This window comes from Rhynchophorus ferrugineus, unplaced genomic scaffold, assembly GCF_030347505.1.
Source record: "Rhynchophorus ferrugineus isolate W39M unplaced genomic scaffold, kcgeb_rfMv2 rfM7, whole genome shotgun sequence".
NCBI lineage: Eukaryota > Metazoa > Arthropoda > Insecta > Coleoptera > Curculionidae > Rhynchophorus > Rhynchophorus ferrugineus.
The window spans coordinates 3,460,223-3,481,982 of record NW_027472586.1 but is presented as its reverse complement, the minus strand read 5'-3'; the positions used below and the strand labels follow the sequence as shown (position 1 = coordinate 3,481,982).

General features: G+C 32.8%; 1 protein-coding gene and 1 long non-coding RNA gene across 7 annotated transcripts in view; one reads left to right on the top strand and one right to left on the bottom strand.

Moving 5' to 3' along the window:
• Window positions 1-21,760, top strand: part of stan (Protocadherin-like wing polarity protein stan) — a 116,474-nt gene that overhangs the window by 75,493 nt on the left and 19,221 nt on the right. The window lies entirely within an intron of this gene.
• LOC143199552 (uncharacterized) lies at window positions 1,017-17,571 on the bottom strand. The gene is made up of 2 exons (XR_013006471.1): window positions 17,448-17,571; window positions 1,017-1,196 (listed from the first exon to the last, which is right to left on the bottom strand). It is a non-coding gene; the product is annotated as an uncharacterized LOC143199552 (long non-coding RNA).

The following is a 21,760-nucleotide window of genomic DNA, read 5'->3' as shown; positions in this document are numbered from 1 at the left end:
GAGTGAGTTCACTGCTACTTTGAATAGACTATATATACAAAGGTAAGCAATAGAATAATAATAATAATAATAATAATAAGGTGGCCAAACAATGCAAGACGTTCACGCCTATATCTCCTTCAATTATTTCGTTTTTCATTGTCATTTTTGGCACGTCAGGCGAGAAATACCAATCCCCACAAGAATTTACTGTTAACCCCAGCTGAGAGAGACGTCGTCGTGATAAGATCGGGTTGTCGACGGTCGTAGAATGCTCGAAACTACGACGAAAACGCGGCTTGAATAAGCGGGCTTGGGCCTCACGGGTAACAAACAAACCTGAGGTTCTTTTTTGCCGACAATTGTTGGTTTATTTTGATAGTTCCGCATAATTGGCCGATAAATCGGCGGGAAATTCATCGTGACGGCTCATTAATCTTCGCCTGGGCGTTGGCATACATTTAACGCGTGTCGGATTAATATATACATTTAGTGTATGATTTATTCGAATATTTGGTATAGATTGGATTTTCGGTAAAATATCAAATATTTTTCGGCGGCATTTACGTAGAAATTCGTGAAATTTATTTTTCTTGTTGGGTGTCTGTAGATTATATCATAAAAATTATGTTTAAGCAGTATTTTTTTTGTTTTATTCACACTTATTATCATCTCGACATCAGCACGTTTATTTTGCCGCTGTGTCTGTGAACCCATAATGCTATTGTTTTGTTTTTCAAGCAATGGTTGAATAACCCTTGTCATGTATTCCGTACAAGTTTTGTTAAGCTTTTGAACTTTTCGTAGATGATTTTGCCTTAGTTTTTTATTAATCAATCGATCATCGTGATGAAATTTATTTAAGAATAAAATACTTGAATCTTGTTCTCACTTCTTCAAAAAAAAAACAAATTGGAGATTCATCAGATATATTTTTTGATTTTAATACTCTAACAGGTCAATTGAAAAGTCCCCGGCCTACCATAGTAAAACAAATTTTTTGGGCAAAATTAGTTTTTTTATTCAACATAATTCCCTTCAAGGATGATACACTGATTATAGCGACCCTCCAACTTTTCGATACCATTTTTGTAGTACGATTTGTCTTTCAAAATAGGCCGCAGTTTCGGCGATCACCTCTTCATTCGACAAAAATTTCTTCGCAGCGAGCATTCTTTTGAGATCTAAGAACAGGAAATAGTCGTTGGGGGCCAGATCTGGAAAATACGGTAGATGAGGAAGCAATTCGAAGCCCAATTCATGGATTTTTACCATAGTTTTCACTGACTTGTGACACGGTGCATTGTCTTGGTGAAGCAGCACTTTCTCTTTCTTCAATTGCGGCCGTTTTTCGGCGATTTCGTCCTTCAAACGATCCAATAAGGCTATGTAATAATCGCTGTGGATGATCCTTCTTTTTTCAAGGTAGTCAATGAAAATTATTCACTTTGCACAGAGCTTTCTCATACCCAATTATTCGTGAATGATAAACACGTTCAGTTGATATCTTTAGAGTGTCTGCTATTTCATTCAATTTCAATTTACGGTCATTCAAAATCATTTTGTGGATTTTTTAATGTTTCCGTCGGTAACAACCTCTTTTGGGCGTCCACTGCGTTCACCGTCTTCCGTGCTCATTTCATCATGTCTAAACTTAGCAAACCAATCCTTGATGGTTGATTTTCACAAACTAATTATCCGACAGCTGTCAAATTTATACACGTATCTTTTGAGGGTTAGGGCTAAATAAAAAACATATGGATTTAATTCTAGTAGCGCCATCTATGTGTTTCTATTGACCTGTGATATTAACTTGTGTTATATATTGCGGTGTTATATAAGTTGTAAAATGGGAAAGGGTTTTAGTCACAAAAACAATGAATTTACTTGAAACAAACTGTTTTATTTTACGGAAAGAAGAAACTACTTGTTGAAAGCCGAGACAGAGCGACACTAAGTGTTCTTATCTATTAGAAACCAGACCAATCCGCCTCATTCGCTCTCCATTTAGGTAACACAGATGCCGGATAGTCGGGGCTTTATTACATAACATATTTTATAAGTTAAGATAATAATTATTTTGATTTTTTTTAATAGATGGAGCTCAAGTCACATATTTCTGATAGTACATCTTCAGTGAGGATAAGTTAAAACCGATGGGTATATATTTATAGATCTAAGCTATTTTAAAGAAAAATTCTAGCCTAGTTGGCGACAACTAGTAACAATGCAATAAGTAAAAGGTATAAATTCGCTTTCAAAGATATGGAAAACACCTAAAATCACTTTTTCAATAAAATGTAATGATTATACGATTTTCCTATCTATGGTTACTACTAATTAACTTTTATATAATAAATATCGCAGTTAAAAAGTGATAAATTACCCTGTCGAGCGGGACAATCAAATATAAAATACGATATGATGAAACATGTTTAATTAAATACTAAACGCGCAAGGAGATGTTGATATCTATCTTGAATGGTACCCGGTGAGATGTGAGGTTTTACGGCAGTTTTAATTGGTCGCCAAAGAACTTTTCGCGGCTCCGGTCTCGTTATTTTCTTATGTTCGTTCTTTTTGAAGCGCGGTCTTTTTTGAATCCAGTAAAATTAGTTTGTAATTTGTAAGGACGTAGATAGTGAGATTATTTAAATAAATATCCTATTTTGGCTCTAATAATATATATAGCATGATCTCGTCACGTTGGTGTGGTTATCTTTAACAGTGTTGATTCCACTTCAATCTTTTGTTGTGTAGATCGGCTTCAAAATCAAAGAACTGTAATGGTTAGTCGGACATTACTCTCCCACTTGGCCTAAAATCAAAGAAATTTGTGTATTATATAGCAGTGATCAACAAAATTACTAGTTTCTTATCAGTTGTCTCTTATTTTAACTTAAGGCCGACACACGTGTTTTATGTACGTTCTGCAGACTGCTAAACATGGTGGTAGTAACGTAATCGTTTGAGGAATTCTTTGATAACAATACGCTCGGCTCTATGATTAAAATTAATAGAAAGCTGAATAGAGGGTTATCGGAAAATGCAATTCCTTCTAAGTTATAAGTATTGACCGTAAAAATTTATCAAAATTATATCAGAGCTTCCTAGAGTAAAAAATGAGGCGAAAAAATCATACAAATAACGAAATTGCCATCATAATTGCCAGACGTCTCACCTATTCAATTAGTAAGGGATGAACTCGATATGAAACTGAAGAATCGATGCCCATTCAGCCCAATACAGTTGAGGAAATACTTAGAAAGTGAATGGAAGACACTGGACTATACTTAAATAAGTTAATAAAAAGAAATAGTAAATTTAACTAAAAAATGTATTAAATTCGTTATTTATTCGTACTAAACATTTAACTAGCTTTAACTAAATAATAGTTTGAGGTTTTGTTGATATTTGAGTGTAATAAATCATAACTTATCTGTATTACTGTCGTGTCGTGTCATACATTATTCATATATTACTAATTTTAAATATTTTTGTGGTATTTTATATCGCGAAATAACCAAATATATATATATATATATATATATATATATATATATATATATATATATATATATATATATATATATATATATATATATATTGTCAATTTTATAAAATATTTGCGTATATATCGCGGATACAAAATAATAATTGCCTATCAGGGAACAATTCGTTAGTTTTGCTGGACAGTATGGCTTTAAAATTGATCCAATTCGTCGATAAATTGGCGGTAATGCGAACAAAAGTGTCATATAATACCAGATGGGTCGTATTTTTTGTCGTAAATATAAATTTTATACCAATTATGGGAGTTATGGACGTAACATGTTTAATATTAGTGTAATTGGTTTGATCTATGAATATTTATTTTTATGTTCTATGTGTCTATGGATTTTTTTAAATTTCTACTCGAACTCTTATTCAAAATACTTAATTTAAGAATGTCTAAAAACTAATAGAAAAGCATTTTGTTATATTTTGATGTCATCTGAATAGTTTTGTGGCGACCGCCACGACCCTTTAGGATACCACGAATTCACCAACAAGAAGTACAAAGGTTGGCAACGCCGGTGGATTGGTACACTTCCACAGCGCCACCGTACTTCCTCTACCTAAACTAATATCCTTTCAATTCTCCCGTCGACCACATGTATCATTTAACATTGAAATAAACAGTATTTCTCAACCAGTGTTTTCAGTTCTCGTGCAAATTCCTTCCAAAAATAGTAGTGAGTGTTCTGACAAATAATCGCAGCGGCAGCCACACATTTCGACCGACTGACCGACCCGACGAACATTCCTACAATTGGTGACTCCGACGTGATCAAAGTGACCAACAGGTAAATCAACTCAACATAAGCTACTTGACAGGTGCTTGACACTTGCATGGAAGGATAGCACGAGGAACGGAACCCATCAACATCACATGGTCGACGACATCCCACGAGACTAGCCTGATGGACGAAAACCACAGAAGCCCATCATGTATACGATCAACACATGAACACCCTCGCATCACGAAACGGGACACGTAACACACTTATAGGTACCCTCATACAAAGCTAAACGCTCCAAGATGAACGACGTCCTGCTACAACTTCGATGGCAGCTGATCCAGTAAAACTCCTCGCTCAGGTTGGGATCCCCATCTCATCAGCAGTCCCTGGGCGTTTGTTTGCGTGATTGCGGGTGCACTCAGGAACCTGCACCACATAGAGGTACGTTCCACGGCAGTTCCACTAAGAGGGGAGTTATGTGGCGATCGCCACGACCCTTTACGCACCACGAATTCACCAACAAGAAATACAAAGGTTGGCAACGCCGGTGGATTGATACCATGCAGTTCCAGGCTATAGAAGACCATCACGACGACGTCTCGCTCTCTTTTCTTTTCTCCATCCCCTTGTAATAGTACCACTTCCACAGCGCTACCGTACTTCCTCTACCTAACCTAATATCCTTTCAATTCTTCCGTCGACCGATACATGTGGTCTTAACGTGGATTAATGTGGATTTAACATTGAAATAAACAGTATTTCTTCAACCAGTGTTTTCGTTCTCGTTCCATCCAAAAATAGTGGTGAGTGTTCTGACAAATAATCACAGCGGCAGCCACACATTTCGACCGACTGACCGACCCCGACGAACATTCCTACAGTTTGTTAATAATTATCAACCAGTTACCGTAATCACATAACGTATGCCTTAATGTTATTTTTATGTTCTTTGAACAAGTTCCTTTTAATTTTTATTAAATTTCGAAAGCTATCGAAGCTGTAAAATAAAATTCGTGATGGCAGTTGAACCCACAAAAGTCCTACAAAAAGTTTTTCGAAGATTAGAAAAATTACTGTCATACATGAGTTACACTAAATGATAAAAGACCTACACTAATGACGATAAAATAAATTTTGATAAGCAAATGATTGTTGTTGTTGTTTTGTTTAACAAGTTTCAATAATTTTTCATCCCAAAAGATATCCGGTCTTACCCAATCTGCTTACCGGCGTGACTGGGATCATTTTCCTTATTCGAGTTTGCGCTCCTGCCTTATAGACAATTGCAAACATAAAATTACAATCATAGTCCAGCAGGATTCGGACTCGCGACTATCGCAACAGTAGAAAGACCGTACTGTCTAATAGATTTCTTAATGTTTTAATAATGTTTTTATTATTTTTATTATTTAATTTACTAAACGACACCAGACAAGTGTTTTTATGTAACCCACAAAAACGGGTAATTTAAATATTTGAATAAAACTTTTCTAATTTAAGAGCAAACAGGATTTTACGTCGGGTAAAATTCGTTATAATTAAATGACTCGGCAGTCAAAAAGAACATTTTACAGTAATTTTTATCCCATCCACAAAGAAACATAAAAATCGAGGTGTTTTGCCACCAAAAAAAATCAAATGAAAGTCTTTAATTAAATAAATAAATCACCTTAGTGGTTTTACATTTCGAACTAATGATAATGATGAAAAAATATCATTCTATAAAGTATTTCGAGGTGAAAGAAACGAAAATCTATATTAAATTGTTTTAAAATGCTTAATTTTTAAGATATGTGATATAAACAGAAATCCATTCTTTTTTTAAATACACTTTTCATTATATAGCTTGGAAACTAATAGTTGTATAAAAATTATGATAGCACCTTTCGATCCATTCCAATTATGATGCACATTTTGAAAATCTCAAATATCACGATTATATGCAAAAATTGGCAACATCTTTTCTAAGATAAAACCATCAAAATATATGGTATTTTAGGATAGAAGGGATCATAATATATAATGAATATTAAAAATACTTCTATTATTATTGCGATTTCATACTTTGCACCGTAAAAAGTCAATAAACAACAAGGTAAATCCCGTTGTAATAAAGTTGTGTTTCTTACACCAGTCGTAAATTCAGGAATCACCATTTACAAACTTTTTCTCATCAACTAATCGAACTCCGGTACCCGTCCAACTTCGCATCTGCGGAAAGTTTTTGTTTGAAATCCGATTAAGCACCAAACTTCCAACCTAATAAAATACGTTAAACTCCCTCGCTTATGACTTTCTTTTGTCGAACTTGGTTTTGTTATATTTGCGAATAACGCGAACCAGGCCGGATATAACGACACGAATTCATTATGTTAAATTCAATCGTCTGCGTGTATTCCGGAACATGATTTTGTCGAACGCTGGCTGATCTTATCGCGTTGAATGTTTCGTCCGAAGTGACGTTCTAGTTAATTTACTAGGCAATTGTTCTGTGATTCTGAATTTGAATAATGATTGGGTATATTAGTTATGGAATGTGGCGAGTAAAAATGTCTAGATATTGCACTTATAACACCTTTGAGTCTAACATAATATTCCATCGAATAACAAGGACCCTATCGGTGGTACGATATAACACCGTTCTAGGCAATTGTTCCCTGATCTTGTGTTTGCATAAATATTGGATATATAAGTTATGAAATGCGACTAGCAAAAACTATGTCTAGATATTACATTTATAACACCTTTGAGTCTAACATAATGTTCCATCGAATAACAAGGACCCTATCGGTGGTACGATATAACACCGTTCTAGGCAATTGTTCCCTGATCTTGTGTTTGAATAAATATTGGATATATTAGTTATGAAATGCGACTAGCAAAAACTATGTCTAGATATTACATTTATAACACCTTTGAGTCTAACATAATGTTCCATCGAATAACAAGGACCCTATCGGTGGTACGATATAACACCGTTCTAGGCAATTGTTCCCTGATCTTGTGTTTGAATAAATATTGGATATATTAGTTATGAAATGCGACTAGCAAAAACTATGTCTAGATATTACATTTATAACACCTTTGAGTCTAACATAATGTTCCATCGAATAACAAGGTAATAATTTTCAACTGTTCTACAAAAATATGCAGATATCTTTTCAACCTACCCTCATATACCCATAATTTCCATTTCTCTTTCTTCTTTAATGACATAAATCAGTCTATACCTTTGGTTTATATTCAAGCCAATCTGAAAGTGTCGTTAGCACCATAACACCGTTCTAGGCAATTGTTCCCTGATCTTGTGTTTGAATAAATATTGGATATATCAGTTATGAAATGTGGCTAGCAAAAACTATGTCTAGATATTACATTTATAACACCTTTGAGTCTAACATAATGTTCCATCGAATAACAAGGTAATAATTTTCAACTGTTCTACAAAAATATGCAGTTATCTTTTCAACCTACCCTCATATACCCATAATTTCCCTTTCTCTTTCTTCTTTAATGACATAAATCGGTGGTACGATCTGAAAGTGTCGTTAGCACCATAACACCGTTCTAGGCAATTGTTCCCTGATCTTGTGTTTGAATAAATATTGGATATATCAGTTATGAAATGTGGCTAGCAAAAACTATGTCTAGACATTTCATTTATCACACCTCTCATTCTAACATAATGTTCCATGGAATAACTAATAGTTCAAAATAGTAATAATTTTCAACTGTTCTACAAAAATATGCAGATATCTTTTCAACCTACCCTCATATACCCATAATTTCCCTTTCTCTTTCTTCTTTAATGACATAAATCAGTCTATACCTTTGGTTTATAATCAAGCCAATCTGAAAGTGTCGTTAGCACCATACACCCGACGATGTTTTCTATACATTTTTTTACCATTCACACTTTGTGCCACATCATCAAATCGATGTTGGCCAATCCTACTTTACTGTTAATCAACGCCGGTGAGATGGTATTCAATGAGACAAGAACGGTTACCAATAACCTGCAAGTCACCCTACAATGAATAGAATATTTTTAATGAATAATATCGGGTATAGTGAAAAGTAATGAACTTTTTCATAAAAAAAAAACTAGATGTAAGTAGGGTTTTCAATTACAACTAGTCTTGCTAATTAGTGAGTATCAGTTAGTTTTACTTTTGTGGCATTACTATCAAAATACTGATGATATTATTCTTTATTTATGTATTTGTAAGACAGTATTAGATTTTTGCATACATGTTCTCTTTGATTCAGAATCAATTTACTTATCCATTTGATTACAATTTTTATATTTAAAAAAAATATAAATTAATTAATGTTGTTGGTAGATTACATCATTCTATTCTAAATAAATGGAGATAACATTTAAATAGTGATGAGATCTTAAGGCTGCTGGCCCCGTGGGAATGTGCAATATGGAAATGCCATTAGGATAAATTGGGGAAGATCCCGGACTTTTTTTAGTATTAGGGGGCAATAACATTTGAGTAACCCTCGCTGTTGAAGTTTCGATCGGATTTTTTGCTAGTAGTTTATCCGAATAGCACAATTTACCGTGTAATAAACGTAACAATATACAGGATTGTCTTAAATGTAAAGTACCGTTAAAAAATATAAACTCAAAAATCAAAATATATCTATTAAAATCAGTATACTAGGTGAGTTTAATGTAGTTAATGTAGTTTAGTGTAGTTTATTTAGCCAATATAATTTTTCTATCATAATGAAGACAAAATATAAAGGCCAAATAGACTTTTTATGAAAACCAAACTTACTTATATTTTCTTTGAGCAAAGTTATAGGCAATCAAAATGGCAGAGGGGCTTTTGCCTCAAGCTGTACATATTTTTTTTTCTAATAAACATTTTATTTCAATGATCTTAAGAGCTCCAAATAATTGACTCAGTTGATTTATAACGATTCTTGACCATTTCTTCCCCGTTCTTTATCAATCTATGTATTCTTATGGCAACTAATTGTTCTTTATACAGTTTTGTAAAGTGTAATAAATACTGTGCAGTTACGTCATGAAAATCTCCGTATAATTATCGAATAGCTAACGAATATTCTTTGTTTTTTTGTTTCAGGTGAGCTACATCGATACAGACAGCGATCTAACCGTAAGTTTCAATAGTCTAAGGGTTTCGGAAAGTATAGCCTCGGCGAAATAACTGCAACAGGGTCAGTGCTCGTTAAATCGACGTAGAATTACCTCCTTTTTGTTATTATATCTCCCAATCGTTCGAAACTCATTTTCCTTTGTAAGGCTAAGACTCTAGAGGTAATAAACAAACGAATAATCGGTATATATCACGTCATAACAAACGAAGCTTCGAACTATTAATATAAATACGTGACTAAAGTTGTAGACGTGTGATTTATTGTATATTTTCTGAGGTAAACATACAGAATGTGAAAAATAATAGGTAACATCTGTCTGTTGATCTTTGAAATAATAATGAATGAATAATCTTAACACAGTGGAGTATTACTATATAAATCACCACATCATCACATTTGATATGAATGTTTAAAATACATGTATAATTGTCCTTTGAAATTCTAGTCGATTTTTTCATCCAACAAAACAAACAACACTTTATTACTACTACATAAGACACTTAGTTCTTGATCTTTTTGGTGTTCTGCTGCCTGTTTTCTATCTACCTGGAGTTAACAGGTGCAGATTCATCTGTTTTAAAAGGACCTGTGCAAAGACACATGTTAATAATTTGTATAAAACATTTATTTCCGTATTCCTTCAAAACGATGCCAAGGAAATACTTGAATAATACATGAATCTCGTTATTTAACAAGCAAATAATGACGATTCAATGCATTGTTTTTATTTAAATAAATACATTTTAATTAACTTACGACTTAATGTAGAATATCATCACATCGTAAAGTAAAACATCAAAGATGAACGCTCAAAGTTTCCAAAAATTATCGATCTATAAACCGGTCCTGGTTCAGGTAATATAACACGTTCGGTTTTACTTAATTAGATAGCTGAAACACGGTGAAAAGAACACAGAGAACAGATGTGAACGGTGCGTAAAAAGTGAAAAAAATATCCTATCCATTATAGCCGAATAACCACCCTCTTCGCCCAAAGGGCCTGCAGCTGTCGCGACAAAGATCATCGAACAAACCACCCATCGTGACCAAAATAGCATATTGCATATGGCGTCATCATTGTGTATATATTTATTTAGTTTTTGTTACATGAAAATCATTTTTTATAAATAAAAAAAGATATGTGAAAAAGGGGACCTAAATCTGGTGAATAAGCAAGATATCTGCACTGAATTTACCAAGGAATTACAATAATAATAAACCAGTTTGGTTTGGTTTTCTAGGAACAAAATTTCTTTTACATTCTAAAAAGGGTTAAGCACATTTATTGGCCGATATCGATTCCACGTCATTCCTCAGTCTCTTATTTTGGTATCTAATTTTTTTTAATTTAATTATTACATTGTTACTAGTTGTTTCCGACTAACCTACAATTCATCATTATGATAACTTCAATCTAGGTATATAACTAGTAGGACTCATCGGCCCTATATCAGTCTCTAGTGAAATAATGTTTATTCATGTGACTGCTGTATTTTTTATTATATGCACCTCACTACACAACACTACACAAGATCAGATGGTTTGATTCTTTTGAGTATGTGTCCCGTTCTGGTGGTATGCAGTATGCAAAAGCTGCAATACTTCAATATTCTCATGAGAATGGAGTCTTTCCTCATGCTCCCTGGCAATTCTTTTGATTTCTTCACTGACTGTGGGTATCTGAAGTTCTCGATGTAGGTAATCAGTTCTATAGTATTTGGGTGCGCCCACAATACCTCTCAGGACTTTGTTCTGAAACATTTGTATTTTATTTATGTTACTCTTTGCAGAACATCCCATAATTGAACTCCGCATGTTCATATAGGTTTCAGTATTTTCTTATATAATAACCATTTATTATGTACTGATAATTATGATTTTCTTCCAATTAGCCAGTATAGTTTCCTATATTTTAATTCCAGTTCTTTTCTTTTCTTCTTTATATGTTCCTTCCAATGAAGTTTTGCATCAAGGTTCCTTTCGAGATATTTAGCGTTGTTGCTATATGGAATGATAGTATTATTTAATGTTATTGGTGCTTGTACGGACTTTTTATAGGCGAACTGCACATGCACAGATTTACTTTCATTAATTCTTATTTTCCAAGCTTGTTGCCAATTATTTATTTTGTCACTTGCCTGTTGTAATTTTCGTGAGGCTTCTTCACTATTGTCTCCGACAGCTGTATTCGCAGTAAAATCAGCAAATGTAGCCATCGTAATATTCTTCATTTGTAGTATATCACAAGTGTAGAGTAGATAAAGCATTGGCCCCAGTACACTTCCTTGTGGTACACCTGCTTTAGCTTCTTTTATTGTAGAGTAAGCTACTTCTTGTTTGATTTTAAACATTCTGGTTGTAATATACAATTTTAATGGTTCGGTGTGTTGCTTTGGTAACATTTTCTGTAGTTTATGGCCTTCATGTCAAACCTTATCGAAGGCTTGTGCTGCATCTAAGAATAAATCTGAGCATACTTTTTTACTTTCGTAGGCTTTTTCAATAACATCTATTATTCTGTGGACCTGGTCAATTGTTGAATGCTTGTTAATAAACCCAAGTAATCTCAGGTGTCATTCACAATTCTGAACAGATCTTTTTTAATATTTGATAAAAAAAATGGCATTCGAATTATTAACAATTTGTTTTAAAACATCAAAGAAGATATGCAGATTCTTCATTTATATTTTTGTTATATACCAACTATACGGGAAAGTCATATTAATGCAATAGGTGTCGCTAGGATTAAGTATGCTTAAATAAGTATGTTACGATTTGACACACTATGTCATTTTATTGTACTGATATCAAGCTTCGAAGCTACACGTGTCATATTTGACACGTGTCATCTTTAAAAATGTCAAGTTACGTGCCTGGAAAGGAACTTTTTGCGGCACGCATTATTTTCTTATTTAATCCAAATAAAACACCGCTGAAAGTCTTCGTTTACTGGTAGAAACTTACGGTGAAGAACTAATTACTTTAAAAATGATACAGAAATCTCCTGAAAATGGCTTAAAATTAATTCATTCGCCGTCCTTGAAACTTTAACCTATTATATACATGTTACTGCTTTATTCGCAACGAACTAATGAGGTACTGGTATGTTATTAATGACAATGTTGATGGTATACGTTAAGACATAAAAATCCCAACGATGTTACAGTTAATTCAAAGACTGAAATATGTTTAATGACCTTTTTAATGCATCTAATAGGGGTATTGAGGTAAGTGCTTCAATAAATATCCTAGCCTATTCGATTTATCTCGAGTGTCCGAGAGGATACAGCGCTCCAATTAGGTATTAATGATGCTACGTGATACTAGCAATAAAACGTTTTTGATATTAATTATTTGGAAGGAACCTGCGAAATAACCTTGATATAACTGTTTTATTTATAAATTTTTATCGTTTGACGTAAGTGATATGAGGATTTCTATTTGTCTTGAGCCTAATTGTTCTTGTTTTTTGAAGTATTCTTCAATGTTTTTAGCAATTTTCCCACCCTGGTTAAAGTACATTTTGCCGGCTTCGTTGGCACAGTGGCCGCGACGACAAGACGGTCCTCCTACTGTTCGCTGGTTCGAATCCTGCTGGAACATGGATGTACTTTATGTTTATGACTGTAATTGTAAATGTCTTTATAGGTGGAAAATCCAACAAGGAATAACCATCCCAGTCACGACAGTAACCAGGCTGGGTAAGACCGGATGTCTTGTCTGGGATGCTCTCTAAGTCGGTAAGCTTAATGCCGAGGACCGTGGTTTGGAGCCCATGTTAAACTGTAGGTCCAGTCCAGATAACACCTGTCGGTAAAAAGGAGACTTTAAAATATTTAAGAAAAAATACATTTCGTTAAGTTATGCTGGATCCTACGTGCTCTCAACTTCTTCATAGCTAAGTGTTCACTCAATATCTTACTGATGATGGTTATAATAATGCCCAAGGATGACTCAATCTTACGATAAGTCACATGACGACCTTGCAGTATCAATTCGCGCATAGCATAGGAAATATCCCTGGCACAACAGCTTATTGTGGACCATCTTCACGACTTTTGTCCCTGACCAAACTGCGATCACGATGAAATTCGTTATATTAACGCTTCATAGTGTCCAAAGCTAGGGCTTCATCGAATATCGAAGGAAGTTGATCGGTGCACTCAGATTTTGTTAATCCCCATCTAAAGTCATACAAAATCATCCCACAAACTTCCAAGGTTAAACAACAGTTGAGTTGTTGTGTTGCCTAGGCTCAAAATATAATTGGCAACCCTCGCATATACATGGTGTATAATAACTATCAAGGAATACGTAGGATACCCAACATCCTCAAAGACATATAACAAATATGACATAACACAAATATAACCAAAAGGAAGAGCTCCATCACTATTTTGAACTAGAGGAAATCTGTAAAAAGTATTTTCGATGAGGCTAGGGAGGGATGAAGAATATTTAAAGAGATAATCATTACTTCTTCTAAATGTATGTATGTTCAAATGCAATTTGAAATACTGGCTACAAAATACCTCAGCATAGGCTATTTGAAATACCAATTAGAAAATATACTTTTAAGAACTATTAAACGCTATCCAACCTTGCCTGTAGTATCATGACAACTATAAAAAGATTAATTGTTAGAAGATTAACACCTCGTATACTATTAACCATACACACCTATAATGAAACGCCAATAAAACCATGAATACAATAATCAGTTTTATTATCATGTTGATGTAAACCGATTTTATTCGGTACACTTGATCGAATAGGCTCCAGACGCTAGCAGAGATGCGTTTTCAATCCGAGATCTAATTATAAATATAAGTAGATTTTATCGTTTACATCGAAATCTAGTCAAAAATTGATTTACATAATCCTTAGGCGTCCACGTCCCATCGGAATAAATTATCTCGGACTGGAAAACGAATCGTTAGACATGTTTATTGATACGGCGGGAGTATTTTTATGATTCTCGTTTAATTTCGAGAAATAGAATGTGAAATTGTCGTTAAAAAATGTGATATATCAATATAAACTACAGCTAAAACATAAAAAACATACAGCATAAACTAAAAACTTATTGATAAGTAAGTTATACTTGTTACCTTACATGTTGTTTTATTTTTTTCTTTTTCATTTTAGAACTAAGTTTGTTTATAAAAGGATAAATAACTTAGATATAATATATAACCTTAAAATAAGACAGTGAAATTGCTTAAATTTGGACTGAGTCTCAAGTGAGATTTCAGGTTTTTGAATTCTAGAATATATATCATACTCTTCAAGTATACCATGTCTGGTTTGTTACTACACTGTTTATATATTGATGAATTATTATATATTGTTTTATATTCTTTCTTTTTATTCAAAAATTAAAGACTTTATAAAAGGTTAAATCTAAAAAATTTAAAAAAGGTATAATCTATTCAAAGTTATTTTGTACATACGTCATCTAAATTTGTGACGTCAAAACGTCGCAATGTTGCCGCATCAACTCTGAGTTTTAGTTCAGTTTGGCTTCGACATACAACAAAATTCTAATTTAATAAAATAATTGAACAAAATTGTTATCAAATATAATTTATTTTAACATTATAGTACGTCTAAAAACTACAGTTAATTCTACAGCCACAATAGTTTATAGGTTAGAGTTATAACCTCTTATCACTATTGCTTTCAAAATTCAAATATTCAGATAAACAGATATCGCTATTTTTATTTCACAGATTTCATACATGTGTTATTTGAAGCCTTGTACATAAGTAATAGTCGTCAAAAAATGCAAAAACTCGAACAAACAAAAAACAAAACATTTATATGTAAATATATGCGTCGAATTATGCAAGTTAGAGATGAAAATTACGTTCACTAATACACGTGAGAATTTCTTTCTAAAACTTAACGCAACTACCGACGCATGAACCGGAAAAAAGTTTATTTCACGTCTACACATTTCACTGTTCGTGTAAACCATCAAGAAAAAGTACGCGTAGCATTCCAGCATTCATTAATTATTAATAGCGTAATTAATAACTAACCGAATAAGTCGGATAGTTTGTCATTTGTGTGACCTTTTCTTTGCTATAATATTGTTGATTCCTTTTTTTTTTCCTTAACTTGCAACATGAAAAGATTGGCTATATATGTAATTCTAGCTATATATCTTTGATTAATGGATGTTTTTAAATAATTCTAACTCCCTTCCTTCGCTTTATTTCTTATTTTTCTTTGTTTTCCTTTATTTCTTATATCGTTAATATATATTCCTTCTTTCAATTAATTATTTAATATTAATATATATATATATATATATATATATATATATATATATATATATATATATATATATATTTGTAGATAAAGGTTAATAGTTAACTGCTAAAAGGCAAAATAACAAAAATAAACATTTGAACATAAAGAATAATAATAAACTCGTTTAATTGAAAGAAGGAATATATATTAACGATATAAGAAATAAAGGAAAACAAAGAAAAATAAGAAATAAAGCGAAGGAGGGGAGTTAGAATTATTTAAAAACATCCATTAATCAAAGATATATAATGTATATACAGTATAATATACAGGGAGGATTATAAAGAAAATATAATCGAAAAAATAACAAAATCCAATTTTAACTAATAAGTGAACATACATGCCAGATTGGGAAAGATTTGCAGACGAAGTGACCAATCGCCTTCAGTTAAATGTACCTTTATAATTATAAGACAACAAAATTCGTTGCTGATATGCAACAAGCTGCTTAGAACAATACCCTTAAAATTATGGGAATCAAGAAAATGCAAAGGAATTGTCGAAATAGTGGCTAAAACTACCGCAAAACAAGACTGAGGTTGTTATCAGATTCTAGAAAATCGTGATTATATTACACGAAATAATTTCGACTAGTTTGCTTAATCATTATTTGATTGCAATATTTTTTCATATTCGAATGTTATTTTTCGTATCATATCTCATTAAATATAATTTACAGAGGTACTGATGAGATCATTGAACTCGTTTTTTATTACTTTTTTTCGACAGAATCAAAAATATATATTTATTCAGACCACCGACAGACAAAAAAAAATACTACTATTATTTTAATAGTAAATCTCTAACTTTTTCTCAGAACCTAACCTTAAACGCATATTTTTTATCAGTTTTGTTGTTAGAGCAATCTAAAATGAAGGTACATTCTTCAAGAATGGATGGAAGCAATAAATCTTAATCAATCTATAGCAAATATTTTATCTAATAAATATTCAATAAATACGCACAAGTTTACAAATATATTCTTAGTGATAGTTATTCATCTCTTTATTTTTTTTTTTAATTATGAAGAATAAATAGTAAATATATGAAAGAGTTTTAGTTGTTTTTTTAATAATATATCAACCAACCTTTGAACTTTTGAATCTTAAAAATATTATTCTACTAGGCTATAATGTTCCAAGATCTCTATCTTTCACTATTGGGACGAGTGCAGTTTATAGCAGATATGGAAATGATCCTATGGAACATTTCGAAAATATACGACTTGAACTAGCAGTTGAAATTAGCAATAGTTCCGTGGTAATGATTTGCTCAAATCTTTTACACATGCCATGGAGCACAACACATAACAAGTGTTGTATATCAGAATTTTTTTGAAACTTTTTAATCTCAAAAATGATCCTGTGGAACATCACGTGCCGCTCTAAATTTTCTTTTCAATAGATACAACCTCAGCAATTGATACATCATCTTATCTTATGAATCAGTGCCAAACGCCTAAAAACACTCCTGACTATATATATATATATATATATATATATATATATATATATATATATATATATATATTATTGTATGTATAATAAAAAAAACTCCTGTAAAATTAAATACCGTTCTTTTCTGAAACCGAAATACCTTTCCCGAGCTCGAAAAAAAAGCGATTTCAATTAATTTCTTACGACCCATGAGGACGCCGGTAAATAATTATACCATTCTTTGTTTTTCGTTGGAAATATTCACGGTCCGCACTGAGCCGGGTTAATTTTCTACCTGGCCTGCGTACAACTGGGCGTATCTATCCGGTCACCAGTGTGAAATTAAAAGAACATTCCTAACAGGTTGCGGCAGGGCAACGATTGCTGAGGCGATGGTGGTCAGATAAGCGCTGCCGATAGAGGGGCCCTCTATCTCTCTCACTCGCTCAGCTTCTGCCGAAGTGGAAAACGTTTTCTGTAACTGTTCCTGCAATTAAAATAACTTTATATTAAAATTAATTGGCACTAAGTTATTGGAAATGATACGGCTGTTGTAGAAAATTTGCTTCTGTTGTCGTTTTTGTCATAAATAATAGGAAGTGGTAGTTCCTGTCAATTAGAAATTATTATATAAGACTAAGAACATTAAAGAACGCTACAGATCACTAAGAGAGAGAAGGAAAGTATCTTAGAAACTCAATTAAAATCTATTTTTCTATAACCCTTAGCGCTTCAACAATCTATCCATTAGCATTCCTTATAGCAATAGGCTAGAAAACGTGGGGTATCACAGCAAATGCGACAAAATCTACCCATGTGACATTCACCCTTTGTAGAAGAACATGTCCCTCAGTAAAATTGAATAATCATAAACTTCTGTAACCAGACAACGTTAAATATCTGGAAATGCATTTTGATCGACATTTGATATGGAAAAACATATTATAACAAAACGCAAACAGCTTGGGGTTAAACCATTGATAGGGCATAAATCTAAATTATCATTAGATAACAAGGTTTTGCTGTATAAGTCAATATTTAGGCCCATTTCGACCTATGGTATTGAACTGTGGGGTACTACTAGCAAATCTAACATAGATATCCTCCAGAGTTTCCAGAACAAAGTGTTGCGAGTCATCGTCGATGCCCCATATTACGTGTCCAACAAACTGATTCAGCGCGATATCCCCTTAGAACCCATAACGAGTGTAATTCGGAGTGTTAGTGCGAAGTACTCTGAAAGACTATTAGTGCATCCCAATGCACTCGCCAAACAGTTAAATGTGCGCGATGACAGTGAAGTGCGTAGGCTCAAATGCAAACTACCATACGAACTGATTAATAGACACATAGAGTAAGATTTAATAATCTCTAGAATCGTTTCTAGAATAAGTTAGGACAGACTTTAAAATAAGTTAGAATAGTACCTAGAATAAGTTGTACAGCAGATCACTTACTGAAGTGATTTTCTCCATGTCAGGATAGTTATATTATATAACTGAAATCATATAATAATATTTATTGCCCACGGACAGATTGACGTTCTAGGAGATTAATAAAAATTAAAAAAAAACTAATGTTTTACCTTCAGTTTATTAGGTAATAGCTCTAAAGAATAGCCAATAATAGAACAAATGAAATGTGTTATTGAAATAGTGGTCTATGTTTGCTAAATTTGTGGATACAGATGGAACTGTATTTGGCAGGGCTACCATAATATTCTTTTTGCATAGTTAAATAAAATTATTAGAGACTCATATACACACAATAAAGAAAACAACTAGAGCACATCCTCACATTTTATCAACAATGCTATTTACACCAACACAAAAAAAGGTTTGAATTATATAAATTTGATGACATAGCTGTGTATTATGTCAAATTAGTGATCAATGATCTCCTGTGTACAATATATTATTCTAAATATAGCTCTAAAGCTTATATACGTAAATTTATTACATCAAATGATAATAAACGTTTTAGTCTTCGTAGTTCATGCTTCCTGTTACTGGTTGACAAGTACATTGGCGTGCACTGGCATCCTTTCGAAGCATTTAAGACTTTGAATTACACTCGTTATGGGGTCCAGAGGTATATCGCCCACAAAATAAAGAGTATATAGTCTATTCAAAGTTTTTTTGTACATACGTCATCAAGATCTTTAATGTATTGCCTACCGCAATTTGTAAATTCGTTTTATAATCAGACAATGATTTTCTTCTCATTTTATTCTAGTTAAAAATAGACACAATGCTGTCTGATTAGTTCGAACACGTAAACGAATGAGCCTGTCAAAGTCGGTCCGGTTGTCAGACGTATGCAAAATTCTTGAAAGCTATAGTGATAAGAAGCTATAACTCTAACCTGTAAACTATTGTGGCTGTATAATTAACTGTAGTTTTTAGGTGTACTATAATGTTAAAATAAATTATATTTGATAACATTTTTGTTCAATTATTTTATTTAGATTGGATTTTTGTTGTATGTCAAAGCAAAACTGAACCAAAGCTCAGAGTTGATGCGGCAACATTGAGACGTTTTGATGTCACAAATTTAGATGACGCATGTACAAAATAACTTTGAACAGACTATATCGCAGAGAATATTTCGTATGTAGAACTGGGTCCAAGTTAAAAAATATTTTAAAAATACGTTAAAATTCATTGTTTAATTTCTATATACTATCAAAATGATTTCACCGTGGATTATGATATTATAATGTTAATTTGATAAGAAACAATATAGGTTTTTGTGGCAATTCTCTGACTACTGGCCTGAAATTAAGTGCTAATATTACTGGCAATATTTATAGACCTAAATAACCAAATTCCATCGATTCTATTTCGCCCAGTTTCACTGATAAGCCAACTAATAAATAGGTCCAAATCCGAATCCTTTTTAATTAAACAAGAAATGCGGCAGGAATTTTAGAATTAACGAGCGTGGAGCTTTTAATTAGAATTTATTCACATACCGACTCCATTTCCAATTATAGAACCAGTATTCGTATCTTCTATAGATTCGTTTATCCATTTAATTAACTTATGCAACACTAATATATATGTTCGGCAGAACACTTTACTAGAATGATTTTCAACACATTAACAGGTCAATTGAAAAGTCCCCGGCCTGACACATAGATGGCGATACTAGAATTAAATCCATATGTTTTTTAGTTAGCCCTAACCCTCAAAAGATACGTGTATAAATTTGACAGCTGTCGGATCATCATTGGTCAAGGTTATGGCGTCTGTATTTTAGGATTCACCGTGTCAAAAATCCATGATTTGGGCTTCGAATTGCTTCCTCATCCACCGTATTCTCCAGATCTGGCCGCCAGCGACTATTTCCTGTTCTCAGATCTCAAAAGAATGCTCGCTGAGAAGAAATGTTCTTCGAATGAAGGAATGACAAAACTGAGGCCTATTTTGAAGCAAAGGACAAATCGTACTACAAAAATGGTATCGAAAAGTTGGAGGGAGGAATGTGTTTTACTATGGTAGGCTGGGGACTTTTCATTTGACCTGTTATGCCTGGGACTCTTGATCTTGCTTAGCTTCTTTGTGTACTCTTTTTGCTTGTTTTGCATTCTATGGAACTTCATGAAAGAAAGGATTTGAAGCAGCATCGTATATTAGATGTTTGCGAGATACTTGAGGAAATCGCTGACAGATAGAACGGAGGATTGCTTATATTCGGAGGTTGTTAAGGAATTCATCTTATCTCACTTTTCTTTCGATTGTCAAAACAAATATATCAATCGCAATCAATCTCGAGCTTTCATTATATTTTCAGCTTTCAATTCGTCATGTTCGAATTGTATCAAAGCACACCTCGTTAGATGAAATTATTACATTCAGTGATGTTTTTTAGTACCACCATGTTAACCAAGCATCATTTGTTTAATAAATCAATAATCATTTCAGTCTACTACATTTTGTAAATATCGCGAACATTTAAGCAAATTTCAGTCATAATGTCAAAAAAGTGCTTTGGTAATGGACATGTCATGGTAATGAACAAGCCATATGTACAAAGAAAATACAACAACGAGCTGTTTCACACCCCAAAACTAATGAAAGAATGCATTCAATTTTTAATCTCTTAAATGAAGTATAAACAGAACGTGGCTTTTCGTTTCTTTTACAAAAAAATACATATATTTTGAGTCCTACCTTTATTCCAGATATTAACATTTTAACACTTTTTTCATACATGCGATTTTTTGCTGTTTTCATATTTTTTACTACCATTTCTTGTGAAATAATTGCAGGTTAATGAAAATTACAAGAATTATCAAAGAATTTTACGCTGAATCGAATAGTGGTGTAATAATTTTATACAGCCTTAGTTTTTGAGTTATATGATAAAAAGTATATTTTAAAAAAATAGTGGATTTTAGTTCTATGTTTCATATCTCAAAAAGTATAATTTCTAGAGCTATTTTATTGGAATTTTCGTATATTTCACCCCCAAAATACATATATCTTGAGAGTATTATCTTTGTCCCAGATATGTTGAAATGTTTAGCACTTTTCCATTTATATATCGTGAAAATTTGCGATTTTTTGGCATTTTCCAGCTCTTTGCTGCCATTTTCGTTCAGGT